The 16,680-nt window shown below is 41.1% G+C and overlaps 1 protein-coding gene across 4 annotated transcripts in view; it reads right to left on the bottom strand.

Annotated features, from left to right (window-relative positions):
- Positions 1 to 16,680, bottom strand: part of TMEM200A (transmembrane protein 200A) — an 83,032-nt gene that overhangs the window by 13,777 nt on the left and 52,575 nt on the right. The window contains exon 1 of one of the 4 annotated variants that reach the window (XM_073337291.1): positions 12,345 to 12,477. The exons of the other annotated variants lie outside the window; for them this stretch is intronic. The gene's annotated coding sequence lies outside the window, so the exon portion shown is untranslated. Of the gene's footprint in view, positions 1 to 12,344; positions 12,478 to 16,680 lie in introns of those variants that run through there. 4 annotated transcript variants of the gene reach the window in all.

Raw genomic sequence — 16,680 nt, 5'->3', positions numbered from 1 at the left:
CGACCACTGGATTTTTAATGAGACCTGATCCAGTAAGCAGCCCCTGAACACACCTACCAGATTGAGTCCTGCACATGACTTAAGCGGCTAAACATCTAGCTTGCCCCAGTTTGTGAATTGCTCTGGAGCTTCAGTGGGAGAAAGGTGTCCAGCTGTCTACAGGCCTGTGCACTGCTGCCGCCCACGAGGCAGAAACTTAGCTACCAAGGGAACTTTTACACTGAAAAGTTTGGCATTGCATGAGTTTAGACACCTACAGAGTTTGACGGGAGTTTTGTGGATCCCATCCCTCATGCCTAACCTACTTAGGCACCTAGTAGGATTTTCACAAGTGCCTTCCTGCCTCTTTAAGGGCCAGATTTTCAAAGGAATTTTGATGCCCAAATCATAGGACATATCTACACAACCCTGCAGTACGGACTACAGGGCTGTGAACTGCAGTGCGCAGGAACGTGTAACTCTCCCATGTAGACACTGCTGGCACAATCTAAAAGGTACTTTTGTTTGCATAGTCCTCTCTCAAAGAGGAGCATGTTAACATGAACTAGGTACCTTTTACAAAAAGAAAAGGAGTACTTGTGGCACCTTAGAGTGCTCTAACCCCTGGGCTTATGCTCAAATAAATTTGTTAGTCTCTAAGGTGCCACGAGTCCTCCTTTTCTTTTTGCGAATACAGACGAACTGAGCTGCTACTCTGAAATAGGTACCTTTTAGTTCATGCCACCAGCGTCCACTATTACACTCTGCAATTCACAATCTGTAGTCCAAACTGCAAAGCCATGTAGACAAGCCCTAAGTGTCTTTTAGTGAGACTTAGGCACTTCTGAAACTTTTACCAGTAGCCAATACCTAGATTAAAATGCCATCCCCTTACAGTGTTATAGAACCATGTCGTCCCATCAAAGCTAACAGTGAAGAGTGTTAGAACACTGAAACCCCTACCTGTGTCAGGCAAGTGTGCTAGACTGTAGTTATACTTGTAGTGGGATGGGCCCTTTGACTAATCAGCCATCATAAATACCTGTTAGCATTTAAGACCTCATCAACATTACAAAAGTAACTATATTTAAATATGGTTGTGGCTGAACCATGTTATACTGTAATCTGGTTTATTAAAATTGCCTGTTGTAACCATGTTAGAGAATGATGTTCTAGACTAGATACCTGCCAGGGTTAAAAAGCCATGGCTCTAGAAGATGGTTATAACATGATTATTTTTGTCCACATTGGCAAGACTAAATCATGTAACAGCATACCAGATTTGGGTTACAACCATTTTAACAAAAGTTTAATCATAAGTTTGTTTGTTTGCAGTGTTAACAAGGCATTGATAAAGGTCTAAAAATTTCCTTGAACTACATCACCCCTAGTATTAGGTTGTTTCTAATATTATACAATTCCTAAAGCTAATATTGTGTTTTTTGAGAGGCAGACTACTAATGAAGGACAAATCAGTATTAATAAAGAATGGAAAACGCATTATTTGAAAAAATATTCCGTTTGCTAAATGACATTGCCACGAACAGTTGAATTATGTTTGTGATACCTTGAAGTTATGAAGAAACCATTATAAAATGTATGGTAAAGCTATATAGTGCTTTCAATTTAAATTAGTATTAAATTAGTGTGAACTAGCTAAACATCCACATGAGGGCATCATTAGAGCTTCTAATCATTCACACTTATACTCAATTTGTTGACAGCTAGCCCGAAGTTATGAAAACTAAGATACCAAAAGAAATTTAGCAGTGTTGTTGTAGCCATGTTGGTCCCAAAATATCAGAGACACAAGATGGGTAAGATAGTATCTTTTTCTTGCACCAACTTCTGCTAGTGAAAGAAAGAGACATGCTTTCAAGCTACACAGAGCTCCTCTTGAGGTCTGGGAAAAGTACTCCGAGGGTATGTCTACTCTGCAATGTAAGCCCAGGGTTCGAACTGAGGCTCAAGCCTAACCCCCCTCCGTCTACACACAAATCGTGCTAATCCAGGGTTGCACAGGGTACGTCTACACTACAATTAGACACCAGCCGCAGGTGTCTAATGGCAGTTTAGACCTACCCACGAGGATGGAGAGTTCAAGCCTGAGTCAAGCTGGGATCCAGGGTTCAATCCCTATTGCTTTGCAGTATAGACACAGCCCCAATGGACTCATGCTCTGGAGGTACCTCTACACAGCAATTAAACACATACAGTTAGCCCGGGTCAGCTGACTTGGACTCACGGGGGTCAGGCTGCTGGGCTAAAACTGCTATTTAGACATTCGAGCTCAGGCTGGAACCTGATCTGGGATCCCATGAGGGGGCTTCAGCCTGAGCCCGAACATCTACACAGCAATTTTTAGCCCCTTAGCCTGAGCCCTGCAAGCCTGAGTCAGCTGACCCAGGCCAGCTGCTGCCATGCCATGGGTCTTTTATTCCAGTGTAGATGTACCGTGGGAGTTTGCCAAAAGTATTCCACAGTCCCATGGGCCAATTTTCTTTATCTTCTGGACAGTCCAGTTTGGTGGATAGTCAAGTTTCCCCACACTGCACCATGGACAAAGAGCTGGAGTATCCACATTTAAGGAGGATAATAGGAAGTCTGGGCTATGGGTGGTTGGATTCAGGCTCACGTAATGCAGTGTAGCCTCTGGAGCTCCAGGAGTTCAACAATTCCTAACCTGGAGTTACAAATGAGCATTCATGCTCAAGCTCTAGGTTAACAAATCCATGGTCTACTAACTTGGGTTCAATTAACCCTGGGCTTACACTGTAGCATAGACATACCCAGAATGTCACAGCTAAATACAAGATGGAACAGATTGTTTAACATAAAGTAGTGAACATGTTTTGTAAGAAACCATTCAAGGTGAAGTGGCCTGTTAACATCTCTGCAGTCATTACCTCCACCCCCAACACACTTTTGAAGATCCCTGGGTTCTACACATGCCTATTCCAACTTGTGGTGTACCTCATCCCGTGCACTAAATGGCCCAATAGCAACTACATGGGTGAAATCAGATAGCCGCTATGCTCTCGAATGAACTCACACAGATAAATGATAAAAGACAAAAATACCATATCACACATGGGAGACACTTTTCACAAAATAATCACTCTGTATCTGACCTCTCAGTCCTCACTGTCATAAGAAACCTGCACAACACCTTCAAAAGATGAGCCTTGGTGCTTAAATGCATAACTTTGCTAGACACTAAAAATCATACTCCTAATAGAGATGCTGGATTTATGTCTTACTACAACAATCTGTAACCAACTAACCTCCCTTTTTGTCCTATGACTGCAGTGGTGTTAATGGACCAATTCACCTTGAATGGTCTTTTAAAATATGTGTTCACTACTTATCCTAAATAATCTGTTCCAACTTGTATTTAGCTGGGACAGTCTCAGTACCTTTCCCAGACCTGAAGAAAAGCTGTGTAAGCTCAAAAGCTTGTCTCTCTCATCAACAGAAGTTGGTCTAATAAAAGATGTTACCTCACCCACCTTGTCTCTCAGAATCAGTTTAAGTCATACAAAAACAGTGAATTAATATTTCATATATACAAAATCATGAGGGGGCACTTATGGGAATGTCAATATCTCAATATAAAGAAATATTTAAGAAGCCTAAATTTGGCACTCACAAATGAGTTCTTCTCACAAACGCTTTTGAAATGGGACCTTACCCAGTACCATTAGTGTTAAAATGACATAGAATGACCATACTTTGGTTACAATACTCAAAACTGCAGATGGCAAGAATCTGCAGGGACCAAAACAACATATCAGTAATGAGACATTAGGAGAAAGTCATGCTGAAACATAGAGGTGTACATTATCAGAATGGTACATAGGGATTTGGGCAGCAAAATTCCCTTAAGCAAATATATAATTGCTTAGCTATTTTTTTCTACATTAGATAACCCTATCAGCATCCACGATGTTAGGGCACAGGATTTAGGGCTGATCCTTTGACTTTGTCACCCCTCTGCTTGAACTGATGAAAACCAGCAGCAACAACATGAAGCTAGAAAGTGGAAGCTGTGGTAAGAAAAGAGGAGTGCAGCCATCCAGTGCCTTTGTGCCTTCTTCCATGTGAGGGAAGTTCCTATTCCCATCAACTCAGGCATCTAAAAACCCTAGCTAGAATAAGGGCCAATGAGATACTAAGGAAGAACAGTTTCCTGTGCCAGCATACTGTATTTCTAGTTTGCCCACCCAGTGGTCCAATTCCTGTTCACACAGAGACCTGCTTCTGCTCAGATAGCCCTCCCTCCACCATTCTGCCTTCCCTACCTCAGATACCTGTTTCCCTTCCTCGACCCAAACCAGTCAGCCTTTGCTCCTGTTATACCAATAAAATAAAAACCAGCAGGATCTTATTAAAGGGGAAAAGGCAAAATGCCACATTTATTGTGAATACAGAAAGAATCATAGTAAGCCGTTAGTTATAGCTATAACATTCCATTCAATCCCATATTTATTCACACATTCATTCATACACACACACACACAGGTTCTGCAAGGTTGTTATCATAGTTACCATCTTTAGAGTTGCTCATGCCAAGCCACTGTGGCTTGGACATGAGGTGGCCACAGGTGGCCTGGACATGAGGCGGGAACAGGGCCTTGTCAGATGCACATCTGATGCTCCTGGAAGTTGGTTTACAGAATCAGACCCCAAAGTTCTCACTTACCAGAGTCCATTTTTATAGAAATTTCTTCCTATGTCAGTCTATGGGAATTGCTTCATCATGCTGTTGCTGAATCAATCAGCAGATGGCACATTTCTGACGGCTCCGTGCTGCCAGATGTTATCTTGTTCTTTGGTTCTCCCATTCTTGAGGCTGTTGGGTGGATTCCAGTCTGCCCTCCGGGGATCCTCTGGTTATTTCCACTTGACGCCTTCTTCAGCCGATGGACACTGAATTCTTAGGCTGGCACCTCCCTGATCATTCAGTTATTATCCACACCAAGCATCCATCCACATACATCCTCTATCTCTATTTTAATCACAATTGTTAACAAAGCGAGATGAATACAACAAAAGAGCGGGGAGTCTCTGGGTGCTGTTTCTGTTGTTACAGAGTATTGCTTTGAGTCTCTCTCTGTGTGAGTGGTTGTTGTTACAAAGAATTGCTTTGAGAACAGACTCTGTCTTAGAATGTACTAACACAATTAGCAGCTTGCAAGTTTCACGCATAGAGGGAGAGAAACAATACCTAAAACCAAGAGACCTCTTAATTAGTAATACCCCGGAATTTAAACTATGGGGAATCAAACTCATTTGTGATTTTAATACAGAACTTCTTTAATATGATCCAACACTCCCACCTCCTATCCCTTACCTACTTTGCCACAGAGCACCCAGGATTCCCTTGCACTCCCTGAGACCTAACTCATTGTCCACTATGCACTCAGAACTAGATTTCAAATACCTATTTCTAACTCCAGCTTTGTCCCAGAGTGTAGCCACTCTGAAACAAGGCAAAGTTGTTGTTGCTTGGTTGTGAAACTATAAATCAGTATACTTCTGCTCAGCTATTTGTGGAAAATGTATCACACCACATTCAAAATCAGTACCAGTCACTACCACTACAGAAAGGATTCCTGATAAAGAGTTTGTAGAACTGTAGGCTACCAGGACTGAGAAAAAAAGAGAATGTCCCTAACATATGAAGAACAATAAATAGAATACTGGCTAAAGAATTGAGGTACCAGTTATAGACCTAATAATGGATGTGTTTCAGGTCCTGTATTTAGCTGAAAACGGAAGCTCTTCATTCACAGAGTCTGGTTTTATGCCTCTCATAAATTAGATGCATTATGTGGTTTGTGGACAGGACCTCAACCTCGCTCAGACAGATGTTGGAATTGAGCAGCAGTACATAAAATCTGACATAGCAAGTGACCCATACCTAAATGAAAGCTTTATTAATGCACATCATAGGTTAAAATTTATTCACAGTTACACATGCAAAGTTCTTTTTGAAGCTATTAGGGGACCCACTTCTACCTGTAGGTAGAATCTGGCCCTATGTTGTTAATAAGCTACCTTATCTTGGTCCTGAATCTGACTGCTCTCAGTTACAGATGTACATCAATTAATTTCATCAATGGGAGATGCCCCTTATTTACACCAATTTGGTGTAAAGATCAGAATCAGATACCTAAAATATAAATAACGTATTTGTGTTTAAATTAGAAATGAAAAAGAATGCAAACTTAAACTATTCAGGAAATCATATTAAAAGCTGGTGATTTGGATTGTGATACTTTTATAAGCAACCCAGAGATTATTTCAATAAGAAGTTAAAAGGCCACATGAAAGAGAATCTAGAGTTATGTTTTTCCAATTACTGTAAAATTTATAGTATGTTTCTTGCTTTAGGGTCTCTTCAGACCATCACAGAGGATTGCTCATATTAGTCAGTTTTCTATCTCTAAATCATTAACCCAATTTCTTGATACATTGCTCAAGAGAAAAGAAGGTCAATAAATCTGCCTCTGCAGACTACAAAGCACCAGCAGATAAGTGTGGGTTTTTTCTTTTCTAAAAAAACGCTTCTGGATTGTCAGCTGTGTGGGAATGCTGAGTGAAGAAGTTGGGAAGGTGGGAGAAATGTATGGGGGGGAAGATAGCTGTAATAGATTGAAGCAGTAGGTATCTACCAACATTCATATGACCACAGAGGGTACATCTACACTGCAATAAAACAACTGCAGCTGGCCCGTGTCAGCTGACTCGGGCTCAGGCTGTGGGGCTATAAAATTGAAATGTAGACTTTAATGCTCAGGCTGGGATCTCAGAGCCCAGGCTCCAGCCCGAATACCTTTGCTGCAATTTTATAGGCCTGCAGCCTGAGTCCCATGAGCCCAAGTCAGCTGACATGGGCCAGCAGCAGGTGTTTTATTGCAGTGTAGATATGTACAGAGCTACTTATCTTTCGGTTTACAGTATGTGGGGGGATGGTCATGCTATATATACACTACCAATTATGTTTTTTTTTTAAAATAGCATCCTAGGGATGCTTTTCTAAAAGTAGACAATTCAGACAGCTAATGTGACAAGTGAAAACAAAATGAATACTCAAGTATATTTAAGGGTATTCATTAGTATCTAAAATTTTGTATGGCACCTTTCACAAATATCTATTTTATTTGCATTGCTGTAGTGTTTAGAGGCTAATCAGTCAGTGATCAGAGTCCCATTGTGGCAAGCATTGTTCAAACATACAATGAAGGGACAGTTGCTACTCCAAAGAGCTTACAATTTAAGTATAAGACAAGAGACAGCAGATGGATACAACAAACAGATGGCAGAGCACAAGGTAACAGTGAGACCATTATTAGTAGTGTAATAAGTAGCAGTCACAGGATACCAGTTGCCTAAACATTATCAAGTGTTTTTTAGGCATCCTATCATAGGTGTGTCTTAAAAAGAGATGTAAAGAAAGCTCATTCACCTCCTCTACAGTGGCCTTGTGGATTTTGACATTGTAGAAGCAGTGGCATGGGAAAAATTGTAAAGGTGCTTATTGGAAAATTTGACAAATGTGCTGTCATAAATATAAAGGGAAGGGTAACCACCTTTCTGTCCACAGTGCTATAAAATCCCTCCTGGCCAGAGGCAAATCCCTTTCACCTGTAAAGGGTTAAGAAGCGAAGATAACCTCTCTGGCACCTGACCAAAATGACCAACAAGGAGACAAGATACTTTCAAAGCTGGAGGGGGAGGGGGGAACAAAGGGTCTGTCTGTCGGTGTGATGCTTTTGCCAGGAACAGATCAGGAATGCATCTCAGAACTCCTGTAAAAAGTTAGTAAGGAATCTAGCTAGAAATGCGTTAGATTTCCTTTTGTTTAATGGCTGGTAAAATAGCTGTGCTGAATGGAATGTATATTCCTGTTTTTGTGTCTTTTTGTAACTTAAGGTTTTGCCTAGAGGGATTCTCTATGTTTTGAATCTGATTATCCTGTAAGGTATTTACCATCCTGATTTTACAGAGGTGATTCTTTTACTTTTTCTTTAATTAAAGTCTTCTTTTAAGAACCTGATTGCTTTTTCATTGTTCTTAAGATCCCAGGGTTTGGGTCCATGTTCACCTGTACAAATTGGTGAGGATTTTTACCAAGCCTTCCCCAGGAAAGAGGGTGTAGGGCTTGGGGGGATATTTTGTGGGGGGGGAGGGGAAGACTTCTCCAAATGGGCTCTTTCCTTGTTCTTTGTTTAACACGCTTGGTGGTGGCAGCATAGGGTTCAAGGACAAGGCAAAATTTGTACCTTGAGGAAGTTTTTAACCTAAGCTGGTAAGAATAAGCTTAGGGGGTCTTTCATGCAAGTCCCCACATCTGTACCCTAGAGTTTAGAGTGGGGAAGGAACCTTGAAATGTGCTATCAAGGATGGCACTGCAGATATGATTGGCAGGTTGATAATATGTATGTGAGAGGCCATGAAGGGCCATAAAAGAGAAAACAAGTTAGTCTGTGCTTGTTCAAGGCAATCAATGTACTGCAGCAAAAACAACCACCAATGTCACAGTTCAGCAGGCTAACTAAGTAAGTAACTGGATGAAAAACTGTTTAGTTTTAAAATATGCACAGGAATTAGCAGCTCAAATACCAGGAGGGCAAAAGTTCCATCCAAAATGAACAAAAGCCTGACACTGAGATAACGGATGACAGAGATGCAAGCAATAAGGACCACACAGAGTGAACATAGAGGGCAGAAGGCAGAGATGAACCAGATCAGGGAACTACGTGCAAAGGCCTGGAATGTTAGAGACAGAATGTTACCCTGAATTCATAACTTAACCAGTGCAGATGACTAAATAAGAGAGTAACATGGAGGAGAGAAAAGAGGCAATGAAAAAAAAAAATCAAATGAACCACATGATTCTGTATCTACAGCAAATGAGAAATCAATGAGACAGAAAGACCACTGAGAATTGAGTTACAGGTGAATCAAAGCAGGCACCATTTTAACTGTGAGAACTATATAACACAGTCAGGACTGCTTACTTGACCCGGGAGCTGGTCAAACCCTGGTGGTTCATTTTGAGGATTCAATTCTATATAACTAAAGCCTACCAGAAATATCCCTCCTCCTTTTCTACCCCTTTACTCCTTCCAGTCACAGGCACCCTTTACTTCACAATTTTGTCTTTGGTTGGTAGTGAGTGGTTCACCCTCTTCTGCATGCTGCCTAACAGTACCCCTCACTGGTGTGCTTGATGCATGCCTCCCACCTTTGTCATGTGGATCACTAGGTAGGGCCATTCTCCTGAAACATCATGGTCTTCAAGGAGGCCAAGAAGCTGACCTTAGCAACCACATAGGGCCTGCTACAGAGCTCATAGAAGTCAATGGAAAGGCTGCATATTGACTCCATAGATGCTGGATTAGGGTCATAGGCAAAAAGTGAGAGAAATAAGCTGTACAGGCAGGCGACCTCCATAAGTCTCTGGTATCTAGGTAGGGTAACACCTGGAAGAAGAGGTTAGGCTGTGTGGCTAGCATCAATCTATGTATACCGGACTCTTGTGGTCCTGGGCTGATGACTGAGGGCTTTGCTGTAAACCAGATGTATCCTAATTGAGAGGCTGGGTTCTGCTTCCTATACAAGTGCCCTTTAAATAGCCATGAATTTCAGAAATGTTTAACAAATGGAATCTGCAAGTCTTTACAGCTGAGTTGGTGTGTGGGTAAAAGCGCAGGTCAGAATCAGTGATACTCCCAAGAGTTGTGCTTTGGGGCTGGGGTTAAAACAAGAAGATTAACCGCAAAATAGAAAGACCCAACTATGGAAAACAGTAGTGGGGCCAGGGAAAAAAAAAAAGATTTCTTCCTTTGTCCTAGTCATTAAAAAATAGATCCCCAAGCTGCCATTAGGGACAGCTCATTTCTTTGTTGATCCTTTTTCTCTTTTCATCCTGACGTTCTGCCTTTTTAGAGGACTTGTTGCCAATTCTAGGTGGGAAGCATAGATACTCCTAATAGTGTGGAGCTACTTAAAACTGTGCTTGGAAACATTCACAGGGAAAGTCTGGCTACACTATATATTTAATTGTTTTGGTATGGTGGGTTGGTCTCTGCAAGGGTTGGGGAGCGGGGTGGGTAGGGCGCTGCTAGAATGCAACAGCACTTGCATGCCACCCTGTCAACCCAGCTTAGAGGGAACACTGCAGGTACCTAGCAACAGGTCGGCACCAATGCCGCACCCGCTGGCCTCTCAGCAAGAGTGCTGTCACTGCATGTTGCCATGACAGCAAAAGTACAAGAACCAGTACATCACGGCTGGGCAGCCTTACCGCAGAAGCACAGATTTAGAACTCCCAATATCTGTTGTACATCTATTTTTGCAGAAGTATAAATCCATAAATATGGCAAGAACCAAGCTAACAGCACAAGTGTCCAGTTCTACAGTGTGTTTCTGAGTGTGCTCCTAAAACACTGGAACTTAGACAGGTCTCCACAGCTGCAGAAACAAGACAATGTATTGGATGATTTAGCCTGCCATGGAGCCACTGGGACAAATTCACGGGTGACTAACAATCTGGAAGGAATTACAACCTCTTCCACCATGACCACCTCCAATGTGAAGGTCTCACCAACTGAGACTCCCATACACACAATCTACACAAGGATTTTTTCACAAAAAAGTTCCCACTCTTGCTAGAACCATTTCAGCTCCACCAGGTCAGTAACAGTGGGAACCCTAGTGTAAATTACAGAAAACCTACCTGGTAAGCCTGGACCATGATATCCCCTAAACTCCCTTCCAGTACTCCTAGAGAATGCAAACCACCCAGAAGCCCACAGCCCTGACAACCCTCTGAACTAGCCAGCAGAGCTGGCCAGAAGCAGAGATTTGAGCATGCTGTCTCATCCTAGTTCCCCGGCTCATAATCCAGTCCCAAAGCTCCACTCCAGGTGGTGCAGCTTCATACTGCTCCCCAACATTACTCCACTATTGCGGTCACTGCTTCTTAGTACACACTACGTCTGTGCTTGACTAAAGTCATCTGATCCCAATTGTGTCACATAATATAGAATGTTTTGTGCTGTGAAACATATTGCTATAAAACATGCAAGCAGTGCAATTCAACCAAGTTAACCTGGCTGTTGGAATCTTAATTTTTGCATTTTCTGACACTCGGGAATTAGCTGTGCAACTGAGCATTGCATCAAGATTGATTTTTGTGTTTAATGACATATTTTGGCTTGGTGAGATGTTCTGATGAACTCGCTTTAATTGTGCTTGCCCTGGCCTTATGCTAGTATGTACTTCATTGCTTAATCCATGCCTGCTCCAATTTTCTCCACTGCAGGCTACAGCACTTTCCCCACTGCTTTAGTACTTATACCCTCCCCCCATTTAAATGGATTCCTCACTGTCTTACTGTAAACCCCAAAGCAACCCCCTTTTCTTTACTGAATCAATTATTTGAAAAATCTATTACTTTAAAAAAGAGCGTAGGCAATAAAAAGAACATGGAGAGAGGGCAGACAGAACAGAGTAGATGTAGAAGGGAAGACAATTATAGTTTTATTTGTGCATGCAAGGTGAGCTGGGGAAGGGAGGTGCTTTTCAGCATGGCTTGGTTCATCTATATCGTTATACCACCTCCTCTCTTAGCCAGCACACATGGTATGGGGAAACTGCAGTTTTTAAGGAACTTTATTTCTCTGACGTAGTAACTACGTTACATCATAGGAATGCCAATTTTGAGGACTAATGTTAGCTGGGGATTAATGACAAGCATTTCTTTACTTTGTTGAAACTGATGGTCAGCAAGGGATATTGCTTCCAGTAGAGAACTCCTGACTCACATGTCCTATGGGTAAAATATTAAAGACCCCAATATACCACATGGTTTTAGACAGTGCTACAGTAAAGTGATGATCCTGGATATCAGTAATATAAATATATTTAAATTGGTTAGATTCAACCCTGGGTTTATGCTGGCAGGAATACTATTCATCTTTAGAACACATAACAATTTACCAAGGGGACTATCCCCATTCTGTAGATGGAGTAACTGCTACACACACACACACACACACACACACAAATAGGGTAAAATTTTAGAAAGTGTCTAAATCCCATTTTCAAAAGTGACTTAGGCTCCTAGGTCTCTTGGACCTTTTGGAAAATATTATCCTTAGGTTCTGAACCAGCAAACATTTATGCACGTGCTTAACTTTAAGCATGTGAATAGACACATTGACAATTAGATCTCCCCTCACTCCTTTCTTTTTCCTATCTAATAATATGGCTATGGCTCCTTCTCATTGACATGCAATAACCTCCCCAGCTCCCTACTTACGCATAAGCCACTAATAGGCTTTGGCTCTTACCCGTCCTCCCTGCTAACCTTTTCCCTCTTCACTCCTCTGCTGTCCACATCCACCAACTTCTTAAGGAATCTCTTTTTAGGCTCAGGGTTTGTGGCAGCCTCTCTGCTGGTGAATCCAGATCTGGCAGGGTGTGGATTGTGTAGCCACATTTTGTGCTGTCTATTAGAATTTGTAAATGGAAAAACAAAGGAAAACCATTTAAAAAAAAAAAAGAAAGAAAAAAAAGAAAAGAACATGCCATGCTGTCAGTAGTCCTAATCTGTTTATATGGTGACTCTTTTTTCTATTTTAGGATATAATCTTTGGCATTTTTCACTCTTTATTTCAGCATTCCAATCTGTTTGGGATATTTGTCTCTATAAACCGCAAACAGAAACAGAAAATGTTTTTTTTTTTTGACTCCCACTACTAAAAAAAACATAACTCACGAGTAACGCTGCGAGTCTTTCACAGAGGTCCAGGAAGTCCTGGATTCTGTGACTTTCTGGGACCTTCGTGACTTCTGCAGCTGCACTGGCTGCTGCTGGGGTGGCCTCGAAGCCAGCTGCACTGGCTGCTGCTCAGGCAGCCCTGGGCAGCTGGCCCTGGGGCCACCCGAGCAGCAGCCAGTGCAGCTGGTTTTGGGGGCTGCTGGAGCAGCATTTGTCCTGCCCCAGAGCACCAGTCCCGAAGCAGCAGTCCTAGGGGCAGCTCCAGAGCCCGTCAGAGCAGCAGGCGGCCAGGGACAGTGAGCCCCTAACGTCAGAGCAGGGGCCAGCTGTCAATCCCGCAGGGGACCCCAGAGCAAATGTGCCCTTGGGCCCCAGGAGCAGCTAAGATTTAGTCAGAGATATATTTAGTAATAGTCATGGACAGGTCACGGCCATGAACTGTTGTTTATTGCCTGTGATCCGTCCATGACTTTTACTAAAAATACCCATGACTAAATCTTAGCCTTACTCATGAGAGATTCTTTTAAAGTCTAATTGGATTAATATGGCAATAATATTTTTAAAGTAAAAATTCTCAGAGAAAGGTTAGCAAAATTGCTACTAAAGATTTATCTGCCTGTTGCTGAGGGAGCCTTTCTGATTACAAAATGCCTTTAATCTCTCTCTCTTAAAACAGGTTTCTATGCAGTTCAGAATCCACTTTAAATCCCAAGAACTCTCTTCCTACTAAATTTTGTAGTAAGAGGAAGAATGTATCATAAATCCCATTGCAAAAGAAAGATATCGATCTGTCTGTCTGTCTAACAGCATACTGACATATTGTGCAATAGCAAGAATTCCTTCTAAACTCTCTGCTGGCTGAATATTAACCAGATTTAGCATCAATATTCTTATGCTGCTTAGTAGTGAGAATGCTTGTATGTGTATCATGTAAAACCATATAATAAGTCCAAAGGGATGATAAGTTACTCAGTGATGGTTAACAAAACTTTCCATCAGATCTCAACGATTGACATATTAAATAGATAACTGAGTACAGGTCAAGTTTAAATTCTGCCTGTTTAGATGCTTAATAAATGAATTGATAAATAAATGCAATAAACAAATTACACAAGCCATTGTTTATTTTCCTCTCTGCAAACTGTCTTGTTGAAACAGTCCAGCTGCCATAAAGTCTGCTTTCTGCTATGAAGAAAGCAATGGTTCATAGTTTGGAATTTAATATTCAACTGAAAGTCTCAGCAAATAGTCTTTTCCACATGGAGCTGAAATGACGCTCATGTTCTGGACCACGTGTTGTCTGGGTCACTTTAAATTTTTAAAATAAACCTTTTTCTATAAATGTAAGGTTTTGCCTCAATCAGGATAAGTGTTTTTTCAAACTAATCTCCTTGAGAATATCTATCTTTAGCACCATACTTAAAGGTGAACTGCATAGCCAAACAAAAGAGGTTTGTGTCCTGTATAAAGGTGGCAAAAAAAATATTAAGCTTTTACATTAGAAATTGAACTGCAGCTTTTCCAGCCCTGTCTGAAGGAGGAAGGAGTTGTTGAGATACTCCAATGTTACTCTGTGAGGAGGTCATCTGCGAGATACCTGTGGCATAAAACAGCCCAGAGTCAGCATCTTCTCCCTCCTCAAATAAGAAATCTGAAGTTCAGGTTTCAGCCTCAAACTATGATCTAATTGTTCAGATCCTCCAAAGACTGACAGAGCTCTTCAGCACAGGATTTGATCCTGCCAGATGCTGAGCACTCCAGCCCATTCTAACAATGCACTTAACTGGCATGCTGAAATTTGAGCATATGAATAGTCCATTGACCTCAGTAACACTACTCATGTGCTTAAAGTGAAACATCTACTTTGTAAATCCAAGTGTTTTGCTGGACTGACCCAGCATACACCTTGCAAAACTGAGCCCATAAACAGGGAAACCAAGGCCTGATCTTGCTAATGTAAATGATAGGCACAGAGACAGACAAACAGACAAAGAAACAAATGAGGCTAACTTCATGCATAAGAAAGTAAGAGTGTAAGACACACAGTTCCTTATTCTTTGTTGTTCACTTTTAATGTAGGAATTCTATTTTCTTTCTAGCTCTTTATATAGAGGATCACAACATATTCAGAGATAAGGTCTGTTTTTTTTTTTAAAAAAAATCATACATTAAATTGGTGTTACACAAAATGCTGAAAAATGCACACATGCACTGGGGGCCGGAGGAAGGAACCTGAGACACAATTCATCTAATATCAGTCTCAGTAACTGAAGGTGTTGATTTTAGCAAATATTTCAAACAGTGTTATTTTTAAATTGATGTCTATTAAAAGAAACATTTTTTGAGAATGTAAAACACAAAATCTGAAATCAGTTATAGATGTGCATGCTGACAAATGCCTATATCCTGCAAATTGCAGGATTGCAGTCTTATACATTACCAATACATTTACATCAGAAAATAAAATAGTTAAAAATTATTCCATTCCCCCTTCTCTTGCTTTCCCAAATCGTGAATTTATGCTCCCATATTATAAACATCTTAAGCAAGAGCAGAATTGGGCCCTTAACTTTTCAGGGTGCTATCAACAGTTGCAAGAAAATGTAAGATATTTATTTCAAGATTTGATAAGTATGTGAAGGGCTAAAGGCCCAGTACTGCAAACTGGTGGATGTTTCTATGGGGCAAATAGTGCTCCTTTGGATCAAAATTGTATCCTCAATGAACTTCTACTCCTTTTTACTCACATGAGCCATCCCACTGAAGTTAGAGAATAAGGATCATTGCTTGTTAAGTTCTGACAAATGCTCCATACTGTAAAAGACTCATATAAAGATAGTCCCTGTTCCAAGAAGCTCATGTAAGTGTTACAGGCTCAGATTCACTCTTTCAAAACAGTTTGTGGGTTTTAAGCTTTCTACATACATGGGATCTTGGCTGTTTTTAAAAGGCTTTGCAGTTCACTTTTAACACGTAGGTAATTTCATCCACAGGATGAATATTCATCCATGATGCTAAATGCTATATTTCTTAAGCACTGAAACTCCAGCAGGCAAGGAATGCTGGAAAAGGCCATATTTCTCAAACCTTCTTTCTTTTCCTCTTGTTTCTGGGTTGTCTGGTTTTGATGCTTGTTTGTTTTTCCGTGCTGCCCTATTTGTTTCTCACTTTCATCTCAATTGATTTTTCTTAAGCTCTTTAAGGCCAACATCTTTGACAGGGGGGGAAATCTCATGAAAAATAAATCTGCTAGATTTTTGTGTGTCTGAAACAACACTCTATACAAACTCCAGATCAAGTTTTAAACGAGACAGAGAATATGCAGATGCCTTCAGAAAACAATGAAAGGCATGAAGGAAAGTCCTTTCTGCCCCTAGAAGGAGCGATCCCATAGTCACAGAACATATGCAATTGCTTATTCTATGGCATGTAAACACTGGCTGTCAGTACCATAACTGCAATATCATGGAAGCACAGTATAAAGGCCCTACTATATAACAACTGAACAGTATTTGTGGACCTGGCTACAAAACACTTGTCCCCTCACCCAGTAACAACAGAATAGTGTGAACGGTACCTTAACCATGTTCCCAAACTGTATTCGTAGGAACACAGGAATTGCCTTGCTGGACTCAAACAGTGGTTTTAGCTACGGCAATATTGGATGAAATCTTGACCCTATGGAAGTCGACGGCAAAACTTCCATTGACTTGAATGGGACAGGATTTCACTCACTGAGTTAGAAGAGTATTTGTTTCAGAGTAGCAGCCATGATAGTCTGTATCCGCAAAAAGAACAGGAGTACTTGTGGCACCTTAGAGACTAACAAATTTATTAGAGCATAAGCTTTCGTGGAACTTCATTGGTTTTAAACTGCACCTCTCCATACACACACAAAATCCATA

Source organism: Lepidochelys kempii, chromosome 3, assembly GCF_965140265.1.
Source record: "Lepidochelys kempii isolate rLepKem1 chromosome 3, rLepKem1.hap2, whole genome shotgun sequence".
Lineage (NCBI taxonomy): Eukaryota > Metazoa > Chordata > Testudines > Cheloniidae > Lepidochelys > Lepidochelys kempii.
This window is presented reverse-complemented; position numbering and strand designations above follow the sequence as displayed.